This window comes from Lissotriton vulgaris, chromosome 1_1 (genome assembly GCF_964263255.1).
Source record: "Lissotriton vulgaris chromosome 1_1, aLisVul1.2, whole genome shotgun sequence".
Taxonomy (NCBI): domain Eukaryota; kingdom Metazoa; phylum Chordata; class Amphibia; order Caudata; family Salamandridae; genus Lissotriton; species Lissotriton vulgaris.
In genome coordinates, this window is record NC_141685.1 from 487,949,985 (window position 1) to 487,969,322 (window position 19,338).

The following is a 19,338-nucleotide window of genomic DNA, read 5'->3' on the forward strand; positions in this document are numbered from 1 at the left end:
ACAATATTTGTTCTGGGATCATGCAGGCTCGAAATAATGCTTCTAGGCCTTGTACCTGCCAATCTTTTGTACCCCAGATTGTTTTTTGTTTCAATGTTGTTTTTCCAGAAATCAAAACCAAATGTAATCATTTTTTCATAAAATGCTTCTGAATATATCAATTTAGTATTTGTCAGCATGGTTTTCGTCCCTATTTTATCCAACAGTTTATAATAAAATGTTTCTGCATTACTTGTGTTAAACCCTGAGAAGTATTGGAATTTTTCAAAAAACTTTTTGAACTACTTTTAGGTGGAGTAGCACAATGTTCCCATTGGTTATATTTGAAAACATTTCTAGGTTGAGCAGATTTATGTAAATAGTGGTCTGCGTAATGTGAAAAACAGTATATCTGTTCATAATTAGATGAACCTTGTAAATAATCATGTTCTGTAAATTTTGCTGACAACACTAAATCCGACGATTCAGAAAAGGGGGTGGTGATGAACAGAGTGTCTGAATTAAGCAGACGACTCTTACCCAGTCCAAAGATCAGGGCTTGATCCATCACCGTTATTTATCTCACTGCACCATCCCAGCTCAGAACCTGGCTATATGCAAATCAGTCTGTCCCTGGCCCAGTGCATCATGGGAACAGGGCAGACTAAACTACCAAGCCAATTCTTCACCAGAAAGGAGACATGCTACCGGGGACCAGTTTCTGGCATTTCAGCCTTCTTCGGCCCGGCTTGCTTGAATCCTGATGGTGCAGTGAGAAAGGGACTCATGTCTGAGTATACCCTGCCACACCTATAGTGGCCAAAAATGATTCAGAAAAGGGGGTGGTGATGAACAGAGTGTCTGAATTAAGCAGACAACTCTTACCCAGTCCAAAGATCAGGGCTTGATCCATCACCGTTATTTATCTCACTGCACCATCCCAGCTCAGAACCTGGCTATATGCAAATCAGTCTGTCCCTGGCCCAGTGCATCATGGGAACAGGGCAGACTAAACTACCAAGCCAATTCTTCATCAGAAAGGAGACAAGCTACCGGGGACCGGTTTCTGGCATTTCAGCCTTCTTCGGCTCGGCTTGCTTGAATCCTAATGGTGCAGTGAGAAAGGGACTCATGTCTGAGTATACCCTGCCACACCTATAGTGGCCAAAAACGATTCAGAAAAGGGGGTGGTGATGAACAGAGTGTCTGAATTAAGCAGACGACTCTTACCCAGTCCAAAGATCAGGGCTTGATCCATCACCATTATTTATCTCACTGCACCATCCCAGCTCAGAACCTGGCTATATGCAAATCAGTCTGTCCCTGGCCCAGTGCATCATGGGAACAGGGCAGACTAAACTACCAAGCCAATTCTTCACCAGAAAGGAGACAAGCTACCGGGGACCGGTTTCTGGCATTTCAGCCTTCTTCGGCCCGGCTTGCTTGAATCCTGATGGTGCAGTGAGAAAGGGACTCATGTCTGAGTATAACCTGCCCCACCTATAGTGGCCAAAAACGATTCAGAAAAGGGGGTGGTGAGGAACAGAGTGTCTGAATTAAGCAGACGACTCTTACCCAGTCCAAAGATCAGGGCTTGATCCATCACCGTTATTTATCTCACTGCACCATCCCAGCTCAGAACCTGGCTATATGCAAATCAGTCTGTCCTGGCCCAGTGCATCATGGGAACAGGGCAGACTAAACTACCAAGCCAATTCTTCACCAGAAAGGAGACAAGCTACCGGGGACCGGTTTCTGGCATTTCAGCCTTCTTCGGCCCGGCTTGCTTGAATCCTGATGGTGCAGTGAGAAAGGGACTCATGTCTGAGTATACCCTGCCACACCTATAGTGGCCAAAAACGATTCAGAAAAGGGGGTGGTGATGAACAGAGTGTCTGAATTAAGCAGACGACTCTTACCCAGTCCAAAGATCAGGGCTTGATCCATCACTGTTATTTATCTCACTGCACCATCCCAGCTCAGAACCTGGCTATATGCAAATCAGTCTGTCCCTGGCCCAGTGCATCATGGGAACAGGGCAGACTAAACTACCAAGCCAATTCTTCACCAGAAAGGAGACAAGCTACCGGGGACCGGTTTCTGGCATTTCAGCCTTCTTCGGCCCGGCTTGCTTGAATCCTGATGGTGCAGTGAGAAAGGGACTCATGTCTGAGCTTACCCTGCCACACCTATAGTGGCCAAAAACGATTCAGAAAAGGGGGTGGTGATGAACAGAGTGTCTGAATTAAGCAGACGACTCTTACCCAGTGCAAAGATCAGGGCTTGATCCATCACCGTTATTTATCTCACTGCACCATCCCAGCTCAGAACCTGGCTATATGCAAATCAGTCTGTCCCTGGCCCAGTGCATCATGGGAACAGGGCAGACTAAACTACCAAGCCAATTCTTCACCAGAAAGGAGACAAGCTACCGGGGACCGGTTTCTGGCATTTCAGCCTTCTTCGGCCCGGCTTGCTTGAATCCTGATGGTGCAGTGAGAAAGGGACTCATGTCTGAGTATACCCTGCCACACCTATAGTGGCCAAAAACGATTCAGAAAAGGGGGTGGTGATGAACAGAGTGTCTGAATTAAGCAGACGACTCTTACCCAGTCCAAAGATCAGGGCTTGATCCATCACTGTTATTTATCTCACTGCACCATCCCAGCTCAGAACCTGGCTATATGCAAATCAGTCTGACCCTGGCCCAGTGCATCATGGGAACAGGGCAGACTAAACTACCAAGCCAATTCTTCACCAGAAAGGAGACAAGCTACCGGGGACCGGTTTCTGGCATTTCAGCCTTCTTCGGCCCAGCTTGCTTGAATCCTGATGGTGCAGTGAGAAAGGGACTCATGTCTGAGTATACCCTGCCACACCTATAAGTGGCCAAAAACGATTCAGAAAAGGGGGTGGTGATGAACAGAGTGTCTGAATTAAGCAGACGACTCTTACCCAGTCCAAAGATCAGGGCTTGATCCATCACCGTTATTTATCTCACTGCACCATCCCAGCTCAGAACCTGGCTATATGCAAATCAGTCTGTCCCTGGCCCAGTGCATCATGGGAACAGGGCAGACTAAACTACAAAGCCAATTCTTCACCAGAAAGGAGACAAGCTACCGGGGACTGGTTTCTGGCATTTCAGCCTTCTTCGGCCCGGCTTGCTTGAATCCTGATGGTGCAGTGAGAAAGGGACTCATGTCTTAGTATACCCTGCCACACCTATAGTGGCCAAAAACGATTCAGAAACGGGGGTGGTGATGAACAGAGTGTCTGAATTAAGCAGACGACTCTTACCCAGTCCAAAGATCAGGGCTTGATCCATCACCGTTATTTATCTCACTGCACCATCCCAGCTCAGAACCTGGCTATATGCAAATCAGTCTGTCCCTGGCCCAGTGCATCATGAGAACAGGGCAGACTAAACTACCAATCCAATTCTTCACCAGAAAGGAGACAAGCTACCGGTAGCTTGTTTCCTTCGCAGTATAAGAATTGGCTTGATAGTTTGGTCTGCCCTGTTCCCATGATGCACTGGGCCAGGGTCAGACTAATTTGCATATAGCCAAGTTCTGAGCTGGGATGGTGCAGTGAGCTAAATAACGGTGATGGATCAAGCCTTGATCTTTGGACTGGGTAAGAGTGGTCTGCTTAATTCAGACACTCTGTTCATCACCACCCCCTTTTCTGAATCATTTTTGTCCACCATAAGCGTGGAAGGGTATACTCAGATGTGAGTCCCTAGCTCATTGCACCATCAGGATTCAAGCAAGCCGGGCCGAAGACGGCTGAAATGCCAGAAACCGGCCCCCGGTAGCTTGTTTCCTTCCCAGTATAAGAATTGTCTTGGTAGTTTGGTCTGCCCTGTTCCCATGATGCACTGGGACAGGGTCAGACTAATTTGCATATAGCCACGTTCTGAGCTGGGATGGTGCAGTGAGCTAAAAAACGGTGATGGATCAAGCCTTGATCTTTGGACTGGGTAAGAGTGGTCTGCTTAATTCAGACACTCTGTTCATCACCACCCCCTTTTCTGAATCATTTTTGTCCACCATAAGCGTGGAAGGGTGTACTCAGATGTGAGTCCCTAGCTCATTGCACCATCAGGATTCAAGCAAGCCGGGCCGAAGACGGCTGAAATGCCAGAAACCGGTCCCCGGTAGCTTGTTTCCTTCCCAGTATAAGAATTGGCTTGGTAGTTTGGTCTGCCCTGTTCCCATGATGCACTGCGCCAGGGTCAGACTAATTTGCATATAGCCAAGTTCTGAGCTGGGATGGTGCAGTGAGCTAAAAAACGGTGATGGATCAAGCCTTGATCTTTGGACTGGGTAAGAGTGGTCTGCTTAATTCAGACACTCTGTTCATCACCACCCCCTTTTCTGAATCATTTTTGGTCACCATAAGCGTGGAAGGGTATGCTCAGATGTGAGTCCCTAGCTCATTGCACCATCAGGATTCAAGCAAGCCGGGCCGAAGACGGCTGAAATGCCAGAAACCGGTCCCCAGTAGCTTGTTTCCTTCCCAGTATAAGAATTGGCTTGGTAGTTTGGTCTGCCCTGTTCCCATGATGCACTGGGCCAGGGTCAGACTAATTTGCATATAGCCAAGTTCTGAGCTGGGATGGTGCAGTGAGCTAAAAAACGGTGATGGATCAAGCCTTGATCTTTGGACTGGGTAAGAGTGGTCTGCTTAATTCAGACACTCTGTTCATCACCACCCCCTTTTCTGAATCATTTTTGTCCACCATAAGCGTGGAAGGGTATACTCAGATGTGAGTCCCTAGCTCATTGCACCATCAGGATTCAAGCAAGCCGGGCCGAAGACGGCTGAAATGCCAGAAACCGGTCCCCGGTAGCTTGTTTCCTTCCCAGTATAACAATTGGCTTGGTAGTTTGGTCTGCCCTGTTCTCATGATGCACTGGGCCAGGGTCAGACTAATTTGCATATAGCCAAGTTCTGAGCTGGGATGGTGCAGTGAGCTAAAAAACGGTGATGGATCAAGCCTTGATCTTTGGACTGGGTAAGAGTGGTCTGCTTAATTCAGACACTCTGTTCATCACCACCCCCTTTTCTGAATCAACACTAAATCCGACATCATATTATTTATACTTTCAAAATCCCAATCATCAGAGAATGTACTTGGTTTTACAAAGTCACTTAATGAAACCTTGAACTGGTAAGGATATTTCAAGATCTCGACCGGGCCATATATTTCATAGTCAGTCTTGTCCCACACTACCCCGCCGGTTATTGGAATGGCTGTGACATTTACTGATGATAGTTCTCTTTTCTTGACGTGAGATGATTTGTGAGGTTTCAGAACTAAGTTGATGATCTGACTTGCTGTGTCCATTAAACTGTATTTTCCCTCAATGAATTTTCCCAAACAAAGTACCACAATGAGCCAAAGCAGGAGGAAAAATACACCTAGCCCAAACCAAAACTCTAACCATGGAGAAATAAGATAAGTTTCCTTGAGTTGATGAAAGATTTCTGTTGCCTTTTCTTTAAAAGTCTTTGTTTCTGGCGTCACTTCAGGATCGCTTTGATCTTCAGAAAAGTTATCGAAATTGATGAAGTAGCCAGAAGCAGTTCTGTCGATTGTTGGAATTGTTTTCTCAATTTGCCTTTCATTAGCACATTCTGATGCCACATCATTGTAGACTGGAGTTTCATGACGAACTGTTTCAATCTGTGTTTCAAGAGGCACAAGTTCCATGGCATTATTGCATAGTCCTTCTTTGTGCACTGCAGGTTTATCAAATGTGATTAGTCTTTCAGTTTGAACCTCTTGGATTGTTGCAAATTTGGGTATTCTGTTATTTCTTGGAAGTCCACTTGGCCTACTGTTGATTATAGGCCACATGCTTGTGGTTTCACCAGGTCGATGGATACAACTCGGTTCTCCTTTTTACCAGCAAGGGGCGGTAGTACTACGGATCTTGTTCCGTTGATTGCTAAGACAGGTACTGCTTTTCTGTAAGAAGGCCCAAATTCCTTCTTCACCGCTATTTTCTCTCTGACCAGATCCCCAATTTTTGGAATCCAGACAGGTCTTGCTGGGACAGGTGGTGTGTCTTCAGTGGTAGATGGCTGTTGCTTTAACTTTATGTTGCATAAGGATTTTCTTGTTTCATTCAAGTCCTGTAAAACAGCCAAACGATCTTTGATGTCAAAGTTTTTATTTTTATCTTTTACCACTGAAGCCTGACAATCGAGGTCCTGAACACACATTCTAGTTCCGAACAATAGTTCGTACGGGTTGAAAACTTTTAGAGAATTTCTTGGCAAGTTATTAAGACTACGTTGGACACTTGTTAAATGTTTGACCCACCCATCACCCGAACCTAATACCTTCGCTGTTATAGATTGCTTTATGTCTCGGTTTTTTCTTTCAACTACACTGTTTCCCTCAGGATGAAATGGACAAGAGAATCGCAATCCAATGCCCATACTGGTCATGGCCTCCTTATAAGCTTGAGAGCTAAAAGCAGGACCCTGGTCAGAATGAAGTATGGCAATTGCGTATGTGCCGATAAAGACTCGCAGATCTTTTATAACAGTTTTGGCGTCAGCCGAGCGCTGGGGCCACATTTTTATAGTGAATGTAGTCTTAAACAATTAATAGGACGCTGGATTGCATGTGTAGATAGCTCTATGCTACACTCATACAAGGCCAAGGCATTACCCCGCTTGACTCGTTACTGCGGTCTCTGTCGCAGTCTGGGCAGCTCTTTACAAATTTATAATGGTGCAGGTTCATCCCCGGCCACCAGTATACTGCTTGTAATTCAGTCAAAGATTCCTTCATCTGTGCGTCTGCTATTAGAAATATTCTCCGATTCATGTTTGGAATTACCCTATCCCCCACTCCAGGGATTCGAGCAAAAGGAACGGAGTTTGCATCAATTGCGTATGTATAATTGAGTGGATAGTTCAAGGGCAGTGCTGCACAGTTGCCTTTTGAAGATGTTTTTACTGCCAGCATGGTTTCCCCGTCTATATATTTTTCTGAACACTTTTTTGTGGCTACGGAAGCCGGTTTAGTTGCTTCCGCTATGGCTGTATTAACCAATGAATTCCCTGCAACGTGAACGCCATCACGTTGATGACTCAGAGTGTGTATCACTTGAGTCTTTTGAAGCTCCTTCTGTAAAAGAACTACTTGCTTCCAAAGCATTTTATGCTTGATTGTGGCACCTGTGTCATCTTTGTAATCATTTTGAACCCAGCTCTGCAAATCATTATTGTAAGAATTGACGCAAAAATACGAATCGCACAAGATTAGTGTCGGGAATACACGTTCAGCATTTTCAAGCGCCATCTTTAAAGATCTGATTTCAGCTCGCTGAGCCGAGCATTTTCTCAGTGATTCAGTTTTTGTTATTTTCCATCTGAATTTACCGCAGAGCCAGCGACCGTTAACAATCGCGCAGGCTGCATCGTAGGATTTATTTTCTACATTGTAATGCTGTACAAATCTGTCTGTATAGATTATACAGGAGTACTGTTCTAGAGGGAGAATTTCGATTGGCAGAGGATATTCTTTTTCATAATTTAAATCATTCCGTTTTTTCATGTGCGGGGCGAAATAGTATTTCACGTCTTCTGCAGCAAGAGAATTTTCCCACTGTATCCCTTTCGGATCCAGTGACACTGTAGGCAGGTTTACTGGGCTGAATAGTGCCTCAAAGGCGGATTCTGCTGTGAGAACAGTGATTCTTTTGCCTTGTGCTAGTTCTCGTTCTTTCGCTATAGCAGTTTGCACTGCTTTCACAGTATTTTCTGTGAGACTGAATGTTTTTTCTGCTTGTGTGTACAAATGAGATTTGTAAGTTATTGGTACCGTTTCTCCCTCATTAGAGGTCAGGTATGTGAATCGGCGTCTTTCTGGGATGACTCGGATTACAAGGTTTCGTGTGTTGTCACGTGTTTCTAATTTTGTTTTTGCTAACATGTCTGTTTGCAGTGATCTCAAAATTTCTGTGTGTTTTTGAGTCCATTTGATTGGTTTAAAATCAGGTTTTATTAATTCGTAGAGAGGTTTAATCCTTTCTGCGTAGTTTAGAATGTAAGTTCTTCCGAAATTCAGGAAGCCTAGAATCGATTGTAAGTTCTTCAGCGTTTTTGGTGCTTGGAGTACAGCGCACTTCTCTAAGAAGTTGTCTGCTAGGCTTTTTCCTTCACTTGATAATTTGTATCCTAAAAATAAGACTGTCAGATGGGCAATTCTTGACTTTTTAAAGTTGAATTTGTAACCCTCTGCTGCGAACCCAAGTATTATGGTGTTCACCCTTTTCAAGTGAGTATCCAAGTCGTTGTCTGTGAGATAGATGTCATCGACATAAGATAATGCCTCATCATCACATATTTGTAGTAACTCTGTTACTCTGGCTGAAAATAATCCCGGACTATTCTTGAACCCCTGTGGGAGCCTACAGAAATTTTTCTGTGACCCCATTATTGAGAAAGCGGTCAAGTACCTACTTTCTGGTGCAATATTTTGACAAAAGAACCCATTAGATATGTCTAATGTTGTTTTATATTTTTTCCGAACAATGTTATTTATCAGTGCTGCACTGTGCTAGTTCTGTATCGCAAATGTTTTGCAACATGAGTTAAGGTGTCTGTGGTCCAGGACTAGACGATACGAGTTGTCTGGTTTGGAGACAGGAAACAAAGGATTGTTCATTTGAGAGGTGCATGTTTCAATCACCCCCTGGTATTTAAGTTGATCTAAAATCTCCCTGACCTGTTTTTTAGCTTCTTGCTTAATTGGGTACTGCCTTTGTGCAGTCGGTTGACTTTTTAACTGGATTTTGTGAGGAGGAGAGTCCTCATCGCATCCTACATGATTCTTATATAATGCTGGTGCCTGGGCTACTGCCCATTTCCTTGCATATATATATATTTAGTGTGAATTGGAATGTGATTTGAGAAGGCAGGCATAATCATTTCTTCGCTTTGAGGGCACTCCTGACAAACTCTGGGGGCCAATCTTTCTCAGCTAACAGGATGTCATAGCCTTTTGAGAGGTTATCCCAAAATAGACCACTAATTTTTCTAGTCTTATCTCCCTCTATACGCAGTGTTATTTCGTATATCTTATGGGGTTCGCTAACCCTGCTGTCTGCAGTTTCTACTTGAATGTATTCATTCGTGTCCACTGTCTCCAGATGACTCATCAGGATCTTGCGAGCTATGGTGATTTCTGCTGCACTGTCTAGCATTGTCTGTGCCCACTCTCCGTTTTTCAGCTGTGTCCTCAGTATTCTCGGCATGTTCGATTACTCTAATACTGGCTACCTTCTTTCTTGGAAATTGTAATTTTCTACTTTGAGCAGGTTCCTTGTCTTTGGACTTGGTGTGCTCTCCTGGGTCTGACCATCCTCTTCTTTCCGATTTCTGCGAAAAAGATCAAGAGGGACGTGTATCAATACTTTGATATCCATCAGGCTTTTTCAAGTTATCCCTATTTCTGAGGTTATATCTTTTCTCAGAGCGCTCCCTCTGGGGAGACTGGTGTTCTCGAGTCGGAGTTCTTTCCCTCCACCGAGGAGACCTTCCTCTGGACTGGAACACTTTTTCTTTGGGAGTGGATTGTTTATTTCCATCCCAGCTCTTTTTAGGACTATTTAGATTATTTGTAATAAATAATTTTTCAGGATTTTCCAGTAGTTGGGGTTTTACAGGTTTCCCACCCAAACTATCTCTACCTAATTCTTCATAGCATTTTTCTATGATTCTGGCGAGCTCAATTGGTTGATCTGTTATATCTGTTTCTTTCAATTTCTGGCGGATCGCCACAGATGCTGCTTCTCCTTTTATGTTGGCTAGTAATATAGCCAAGACCTGCTTGAAGTCTTTCAGTAATTTCATACCAAGAGTTAAAGCAGGTTTTGGACCGTATTCATTCTGAATTTGTTTCAGCACATATTACCGCCATGGACTGAACACCAAGTGTTTTTGTGTAAATGGAAGCAAAGACTGTACCCCAAGTGTCACAGTCCTCCACATGTGGTGCGACCCCCATTGGAAGGCAGATGATCAGAATTCTGTGTTTCTCAATAGGGGTAGTATTCGGGAATACTGCCTCTATTTGAGGAATTTTCTGTGCTAACCAGAAAGGGATTTGTTCCCGTTTTATGGGTGTTTTACCAAGACACGATTGTATGTTTTGTGGTGTAATTTTATTTGTGTTCCCCTTTTTTCAATGTCTGGATGTGGTGTGTAGCTGGCTAGAACCGGCCACGTTGCTCCTGGTCTACCTAGTGGACCGAGCCTGGTGATGTGATCATTATGTTTTAGGGCGCCTTTAAACCAGAGCAGGTGCTCTTGGTATTTTAATGGGATTTCAATCTCCTCGAAAGGAGCGTACTCATCCGGTGGTTCCTCTATTTTGTAATAGTGGAATTCGTGTGTTGTAGCGTTTGCCGCTGGAAAGTTTATCAATGAATAGAATACCTCTGTCTGCCGATATTCGTGTGCCTCTATCACGAAAATGACTGTACCACCTCGTGATGTCAGTCCGTTTTCTATAAGTTTTGAAGTTATAGATTTTCTTATGTTTACCGGGATGATAATCGCACCCGGTTCATTAATCCCTGTAACATCGGGACCCTGTTGATTCACGTCTACTGCGACTTCATTGGTTCCGTTGTTATTGCCATTTTCTGACATTGTATTAATGAAGGTTTGCAGAGCAGGTTTCCAAGGAAACAAAGATTAGGTGCACAATATTTTGGAACACTGTATCCTTCAACGTTGAATAAACCAGAAGCTCTACATAGGAATCTCTTCCTACTAAGTTCAGGCGGATTTTAACCTTTCACCCACTCCAGACGTCTATTGGAGTATTTACGGGAGAAAGGGTCTGTGTGAAAAACCACGACTGAGTTACTCTAACGTCTTGCGTTAGTTTTATCGCCTTACCAAACATTGGGCGCCATGCAGTGTAGTTCCTATTTTCCCTATAGGCCCTGCTCATTGGAATAACATAAACAGCAGTGTAGACGTAGGACTGCGGTCTTCTAGGTCTCTACTGACTATGTTAGACTTAATTGGGTTTGTACCAGCTAGCTCAGAGGTCACTGGAAACTTTCTTGACTGAATAGGAAGTGATCAGCTTCCCTGGCTTAGACACGAAGGGATTCAGTTTTCCAACAACCGCATTAACATGACAACTTTGCTCCTCAGAATAAGAGTCAATCTCTAGAGTTGTGTGAAACAATAGACAGCACTCAGTCAGTTGTGCAGAATTACTTTCACCAGTATGCAGAGAATAGAGAGACGGGCGTTTTCAATAAAAGGTATTATTTATTGAAAAGTCTTCCTTCTCATGCAAGAGAAATGAATTGCCACAATTGCAAGACCTGTTATTATAAAAAGTGCGTACAGTAAAAGGAGTATTACGAAATAATACTGTAAAAGCATTGATATGGTTTCTTAGCCATTTAATAGTTAAAATGAATAAAATATATACATTCATATATACATTTGGCTAACGTCCTCAACTGGTGCTTCTAACTACGCCTACCCCAATGTACCTGACCTAAGCCTAATACGTGGGAGGGAGTAAGTAAGTAGCAGTTTAAGTTAGGTTGGTTTTGCCAAGGGTTTGCTTCAAGAATTCTCTCTAAGGGTTTAGTCAGCACCGTAAATCTGGATTAGAATGTTGGAGGTCTGGTATCTCCTCTCAGGTCTCGATATTCCAGTCACCCGCAAGGGTAGGCTGGAAACGCCGGAGCTAGATTTTCTTGGCAGGAGAAAAGACAGCGTCTTTATCAACGCGTCAAGGAGGAGGGGCAGCTTCCGTGGGCTTCTCGCATCTGCTGGGCTCTCTGCAAGGGACAGCTGTTCTCCTCCAGTATTCACCACCACCGTCGTGTTTGCTTAAGGCAACGTCGGTATTATTTATACCTGAAAGGTGCCGAGTTTGACGTAAGTTTTTGGACATAAGACGTCAATAAAGATGTCACTAAGAACTGGTCGTTCTTACAGTGCTCGCAGGAGTTCTATTAGTAATCAAAACAAAGCAAGCGGGGCTTTCCCAGGTTGCTGGGGGGTTTGAGCTGTCGAAAGAACTCAGTGTGTTATCTAGGAATATAAGGAAGTGGCTTCTGGTGTGTCATGTACTGTAATGAGCTGCAGAGACGAGTTACTGAAATATGGCTCTGATCATTTATGCCATTATAGGGATATGTATTGATTATAGCCGTATAGGGGCATAAGGTCACAATATTGATCGGGGTCCTAGGTAGAACACAACAAGATCTCTTGACAGAATCGTGATACTATATGTGAAATCGTGCTGGTTGTGAAAAAGAGACAAACAAGACAAACAAACACTCAACATAAAGCACACATTCTAAAAACTAGCTTTCCTATAGAAGTCAGGCTGGTGGCTCAACAAGTCGCCATCTTGTGTAGTCAAGGGAACAAGAAATCTTAGTTAATGCATTGAGAAATACCCAAGGGATGTAAAGGACATACTGTTTTCTATTGAATCCGTTGCCTCTTGAGACTTAGGAAAAGTAGGGGTTGCTCGTGCTGGTTCGCTACCTATAGATAATGCAAAGACAATGGTTTCTTCCAGTACTTACATTATCTTAGGGTTGGTAGTTCAAGCTTGTCGGTAAGTATACTCACGAGGTCTGCGAGAGAATGCCTCCTGACTGCCCCATACGCGGCTCCGTTGAGAGTGCCGTATGTGGGTCGGGCCTTGTTATTTATACTGCATGTGGCTGCCAATTAAGTGCGTAATTGGCAATTTGGTGATCAGATGTTGCCTTACAAGGGTATTCCGGTGTTTCCTCGCTGTTTAGCGTGTCAGGTGTGGTGAGCGGAACAGCCATGCGTCCTGGAAGTGTCCTCGCATATCGGAGTTACTTAGCTTCAACCGCGCCTGCGTGTTTATGGGACGGCTGATCTTATGGTATGATAAAACATTGCGTATCTTGCCTAGGAACCTGGGAGGGTTTAAAACCAAAAGATAATAAATAAGTGCCCACTTGCTCATCACTCCTTGTTGAAGCGGTTATCTACGTGTTTGTTGGGCATGGGACGTATATAGTATATATTTGTCAAAAAGACGAGGGTCATGTAGATAATCATAATATCCTCTCTTTTCAGTTGATCATGTTGCTTGTTAGTTTCTGCAGGGTTGGTTCGTTACTGGTTAGGGCCTGGACAGCTAATGACGGTGAATTTAAGGGGCATTCGAAAACAGCTAATGGTAGTAGTTTTAAGGGTTTACCCGCAGGGTTGGGTTCATTTAGCTGAGTTGTCCCCACGGAATATCGTCATTAAGGCCTTAGATATGGGTTCCCAGGTGGAACACCCAGCGTTGCTCATTTTCAAATAGTCCCAGCTCTGAGGGCAGTTGCTCAATTACTGTCCACGCAATGTCATAGTCGCAGTGTTGTGTTTCAAGAAAGTGTGGAGCCATTTTTGTGGTGCTTTTCTTACACGGGATGTTGCTTTTGTGATCATTAAGTCGCACTTTTACTGGTCTGGTGGTCATGCCTATGTACTCTAGGCCGCAAGGGCAGGTAATCATGTACACTACATTTTTACTATTGCAGTTTGTTAGTTTTCGTTGGTCCCACTTAGTGCCATTACTGAATTTCAATTGTTTACTTTTTTTTGTTAGATGGCAGCTACCACAATTGCCACAGGGGTAGTTGCCCTGGATTCCATGTTGGGCGAGTGGTGGTTGTTGTTCAGGTTTTTGGCGAGTATGGACTAATATGTCCTTGAGGTTTTTCCCTTGTCTGTGAGCAAACATTGGTTTCTCAATGTCTAGTGTTCCACATGTCAGAATGCGGCAATGTTGGTTTACGATTTTTGACACTTCATTTGAATGTGTGCTATACGTTGTCACACAGATGGGTCTTGTTTGCTTTTCGCTGGGTTGTACCCCGTTTTCTAGTAGGACCTCCCTATTGTTATTCCTAGCCCTCTTCATGGCAGCATTGATGATTTTGTCTGGATACTGTCTTTTCTGAAGTTTCATTTTTAGATCTAATGCTTGGGATTTATAGCAGGCTACGTCAGTGCAGTATCTTCTCAAGCGTAGGAATTGTCCGTATGGTAAGTTTGTCCGTAGATGACGGGGATGGAAGCTGTCATATCTGAGTAAGCAGTTCCTTGCTGTGGGCTTGAAATGGGTTGTTGTTTCTCAGTTGCCTTCTTTGTGGTAGATGTTTAGGTCTAAAAAAAACAGGGTTTCGTTGGATACTGAGTGGGTGAAGCTTAGATAGCGGTTTTGGATGTTGAGCCACTCCATGAATTGTGTTGCAGACAGGTGGTCCCCTTTCCAGATGACTAGCACATCATCGATATACCTTTTCCAGGTGAGAATGTGCTGTCTGTAGGGGTTGCTGGTGTGGAGGATTTTGTTCGACTCCATGTGATGGACATAGAGCCCGGCCAGACTTGGAGCGAAGGTGCTACCCATGCTGGTGCCGTGGCTCTGGAGGTAGATGGTGGTGTTGAATTCAAAGAAGTTTTTGGTGAGGGCTAGTGCGATGCACTCGAGCACTACTCCTCTTGGTGTCTGGTACTTCCAGTTGGTGCTGTATAGTACCTCCTCAATTATAGCTAATGTTTCGTCGTGGGGAGGCTCGTATAGAGGCTTTCCACGTCAAGACTCAGCAGCAATTGATTTTCTGGATTGAAGCTGAGGTCTTTCAGTAGTTGCAAGACTGCCTTGGTATCTTTAAGATAGGTGTCCGTGGTCTGCACTAAGGGGTGGAGAAAGGCATCCGCACATTTTGAGAGCGGTTCTAGGATAGACCCAATGCCAGAGACGATGGGTCTCCCTGGGGGGTTGGCCAGGTTCTTGTGTTTTTTTGGGATACAGTAGAAGTATAGCGTCCTTGGTGACTTCTGCATTAGGAATTATGCTTCCTTCTTTGACAGCCAATCATGTGCCAGTGCTTCCTCTACCATCCCCTATTGTTATTCTGAGTGACTCCGTCGGGTCCTCTGATAGTATTCTTTAATTGAGTCTATCAGACAACAATCTCAAGCATTCTTGATTGTATGCTGTCGTAGTTTGGACCACTATCGCTGCCCCTTTGTCTGCAGGTTTTATAGTGATCTCTTGGTTAGTGGCCAGTTCTCTAATAGCCTCCTGTTCTACTCAGCTTGTATTATGAAAACAGGTTCGGGTGGATGAGCCGAGTGCCTTTATTTCACTCATTACTGCCTTCTCAAAAGTCAGGAACTCAATTGGTAATAAGGTGTCGGGTGGTGTAAAAGTGGATTTTGGTCTTAGACCTGTGTCTGTATCATTTATGCTTTCTTGATCTTTAAAGAACGTCTGTAATTTGATTTTGCGGACAAGTTCTTTCATTTCAGTATGAAGTTAAAAAGAGTCAAGTTTGTTCGTCGGGACAAAACCAAGACCCTTATTTAATACTGCCCTTTGGGTGGTTGTCAGTTCCCATGGAGTGATGTTAACTACTAGGTCCCCCTCTTGCTGGTTGATGGGTGGCTCCGGAGTGCTCCTGTCATGCTCCTCGTGTTCATTCTGGGATCCCCCTGTTTGGGGTCTTACCACATGACTGTGTTGCCCTTCCTGTTCCATCCCCTTCGGGGGCCTTGGAGTGACCCTAAAAAAGGCTGAGTATTATAAAAACTCGAATCAAAGTGTGTACCCCATTGTTGAAAAATTGGTCCTGTGGGTGTTGGACCATAGTGGTAAGGTGTGTAGAGGGTTGGTCCTGTATGTTGAGGTTAGAAAGGTTGTGCTTGATATCCTCTCCACCCTCATTGTCTAAGGTACTGTTGTCCCTGACGTCTCTGGTTACCCCTCTGTCTTTTATTGCTGCTTGAATTAGATCCAGATGAACCGCAATCAGAGCCTTCACTGTCATTGTTGCTATTGCTACTCCTAGAGATATAGCCATCGTTTGTGTATGGGTTGGCTCCCTCAGGGGTAAAACTGTCTTCTGTCGATTTGATTCTAAGGCTGGGGATAGGGTGGAGAGGCACGTTTAAAAGTTTGATTACTATGGATAAACAAGAATACTGTTGAAGAAGTTGGAATATATGATTACAAATGAGGGAAGTTTTCCCATACTCGCAGTGCGACGGGAGGGGCGCGCACACATGCAACACTTCTGTCGATTTGATTCTAAGGCTGTGCCGTGGGACGGTACACAGCACCCGCTCGCACGCAATCACTAATGGAGGATACAATTCAAAAATGAATTCTACAAGGGAAGGAGTGAATTCTCGAACATTGAACTTTTTGCAATGCAATATTATTGTCCCAATAGTAGTTTGCACCCCGATGATTCAGAAGAGAAGATACAATTAGATTTCGGAACAATAAAGACACTTCTGCGGCAGTGAAGGATTGAAGTGCAGTCTTTTAACATTCGAACAACAGAGGAACTGTTCTTGAACTGTTGACCTTGAATCATGCATCATTTATTATTACACGTATTTCCAAAAGAATGTTGGTAAATGTCAGTATGGTGAAATTGATTTATTTATGTCTCAACACCGTCATGTTACGCCATTGGTATTATTATTTAGTGGCTCACAATCGTATCGCATGTAAAGTAAGAACTAATAATGTGGAGGTGTGGGGTTCTGATTGGCATAGTATACGCACTGGGGATAGGGTGGAGAGGCTTGCATTGTGGTAGTTGTAGTTCGAGAGTAGTACTCAGACAACCTGACGTAGGTATGACAACAGGTCAGATGGTTAAGATTCTTGTCAGGATTGGGTGATGCCAGGGAAAGAGGCGGTCAAAATCCAACGGTTTAAGTAGAGATTAGACACTTTGGGGAAGGTGGATGAGGAGGTCAGGTCGCTGCCCGTGGCTTTATCAAGGTATTGAGAATTACTCTGGGAGAAGGGGAAACAGCAATAAATATTGTTTTTTAGTTAAAGGCACTGGTTTTTTCGAGCACACAGGTCGGGAATGTGATATAAATTCAGTTGTTTGCTCAATTCACCGAGAGTAGGTACGTACTGTTGCAAAAGGGAGGAAGGGTTTGAATGTTGGCTTATTTGTATTTTTAATTTACATTTTTAGAGGATAGCACGACCATATGGTTTAGCACCGGGATGACACGTTTAGTAGGGAGGTGGGGATCACAGAAGCACTGTAGGATGATACGTTTTTCTTGTTTCTGATTGTAAATTGCACAGCGAAGGTCAACAGGGTACAACTGTCTTAATCGTTTCTTATTTTGTAGGAACCCCTGACGAAGAGCCCACGAGGCTCGAAATGCATTGGGTAAAAAAAATGATGAGCTCACTCTGCTTCACCTTTTATTAAGCATGTTGCTGTGAAAAAGCCTATGGCACTCAGTATGCATTGAAAGACGCTAAAACATATAAAGAAAAATAAAATGGAAGGTGAAAGCATGCTGTCTCAGCGGTGTGTTCATGAAACATGGAAAACAACGTTTAAAAGTTTGATTACTATGGATAAACAAGATTACTGTTGAAGAAGTTGGAATATATGATTACAAATGAGGGAAGTTTTCCCATACTCGCAGTGCGATGGGAGGGGCGCGCACACGTGCAACACTTTTGTCGATTCAAACTGTGTAGTTGGCATCGACTCCCTCTTACTGTTCTTGATAGGCGTAATGTAATTAAAATGTGCATCCTGCCTAACATTTGTATATCTATATCGTTCAATCCCCTTACAGGGTCCACGGTCTCTTTTCAGGCGCCGGGAGAGTGCCATTGGAAGTTTCATCTGGGGGTATATACATGCTAGAAAGGTCCATGAAATTGTCTTATAAACAAGGGCGCTTCAAGCTCCCAGACTTCAGGCTGTATTATTGGGCTGCATACATTGGGCAGATCCAGATTTTGTTGAATGGGCTTGAAGCTGGCCTGTCCTCAGTGGCGTATCAATTAGCTTGTGGACCATCTTTCAGATTTACATTTTACAAGACCTCTGACCCCAATTATTACAAACAACTTGAATTCAAGGTAGTTACCAAGATCTGTCAAGAAGTCTGTAAGGAATACTCTCTGCTGACATTACATCAATATACTCCTTTATAGGGTAAACCAATAATTCCTGAAATATTATGAGACTATGTCAGCAGAGTACGGCAATATTAGGGCCTCAACAATCTAGGACAATTGTACGATGGTCAGGGCTTTCGCTGGTTTGCTGCATATTAAGAGGAGTTTGGACTTCCGCATAGCTCTTTCGTCAAATACTTACAAGTAAGGTATTATTTTCTACATGGACAGAAGATATCAGATATACCATACACGTCAGAAATATAGATAGGGTTTATCTGAATTATGGTAAAGGTGCTATTAGCGCAATATATCAGAAATTCAGTACAATAGCGTTTGATGATAATCTGCAGATTTCTACTAAACTAAGCAGTCTTCTTCAAACTCACTTATCTGTAGAAGAAATACAGGAGGCACTGAATTCTCTTGATCAATCAGTAACCTCCATCAATCTGAAATTGCAGCAACACAGGACAATATTAATGCTGTATTACACACCCAAGCTCATACCTTCTGCAAAATCGCAGTGTCCAAAATGTAAGTTGTTTGCGGTGGATTTAAAGCACATGTTTGTAGACTGCCCCCAATGTTGAAATTCTTCTGGAACAAAGTATCTTCAATGTTCACAGGGCCTCTCGGTCATGAGTTTCAACGGTTAAGGAATTTCTCCTTGGGTTCAAACACAGGGCTAGCAGCTATGAGAAGTCATTAAACTCTATTATCATTATATGTTCTTGTCCCTGTATTGCAAGAGCCTGGATAGACAAATGCTAACGAAGTCTGGGCACTGTTCAGGCAGGTATTTGAGTTTGAACTAGCGCTTGCTCAAGCTAGAGGACCTCGTTCCTGGTTCAGATTTAAATGGATCTGGAGCAGTCTTCAATGGATTTAATCCTGCATTATTACTTTATTATCTTACTTTTTGTATCATAATGCCCTGCAAAATGGATATACTCTCTCTTCCTTTTTTCTTGTGTTTATATCTCTAACATGTTGATTATATTTTTTCATTATGAGCCACACTTAATATGTGTATTATTTAAGCACCATGCGTACCATTTTAAGCATCCGTGTAACTGCTGTCCCATTTTCTTCTCTCTTCTCTTTTCCTTAGTTTTCTGTATTGTTATTATCTTATTTTTTGTCTTCTGTCATGCTAATGGCTAATAGTATATATATATATATTTTAAAAGGAGTAAGAGAGACACAAAACTTCTGAACCATGAAGCACTGGTACTCCTCTTTAGAATGGAGGGTCAACAGACTGATTATCTAGTTTTACAATTCACCCACAGACATGAACACAACTGATATCGTTACCATAAAACTAGATGGGAGACCTATACTGG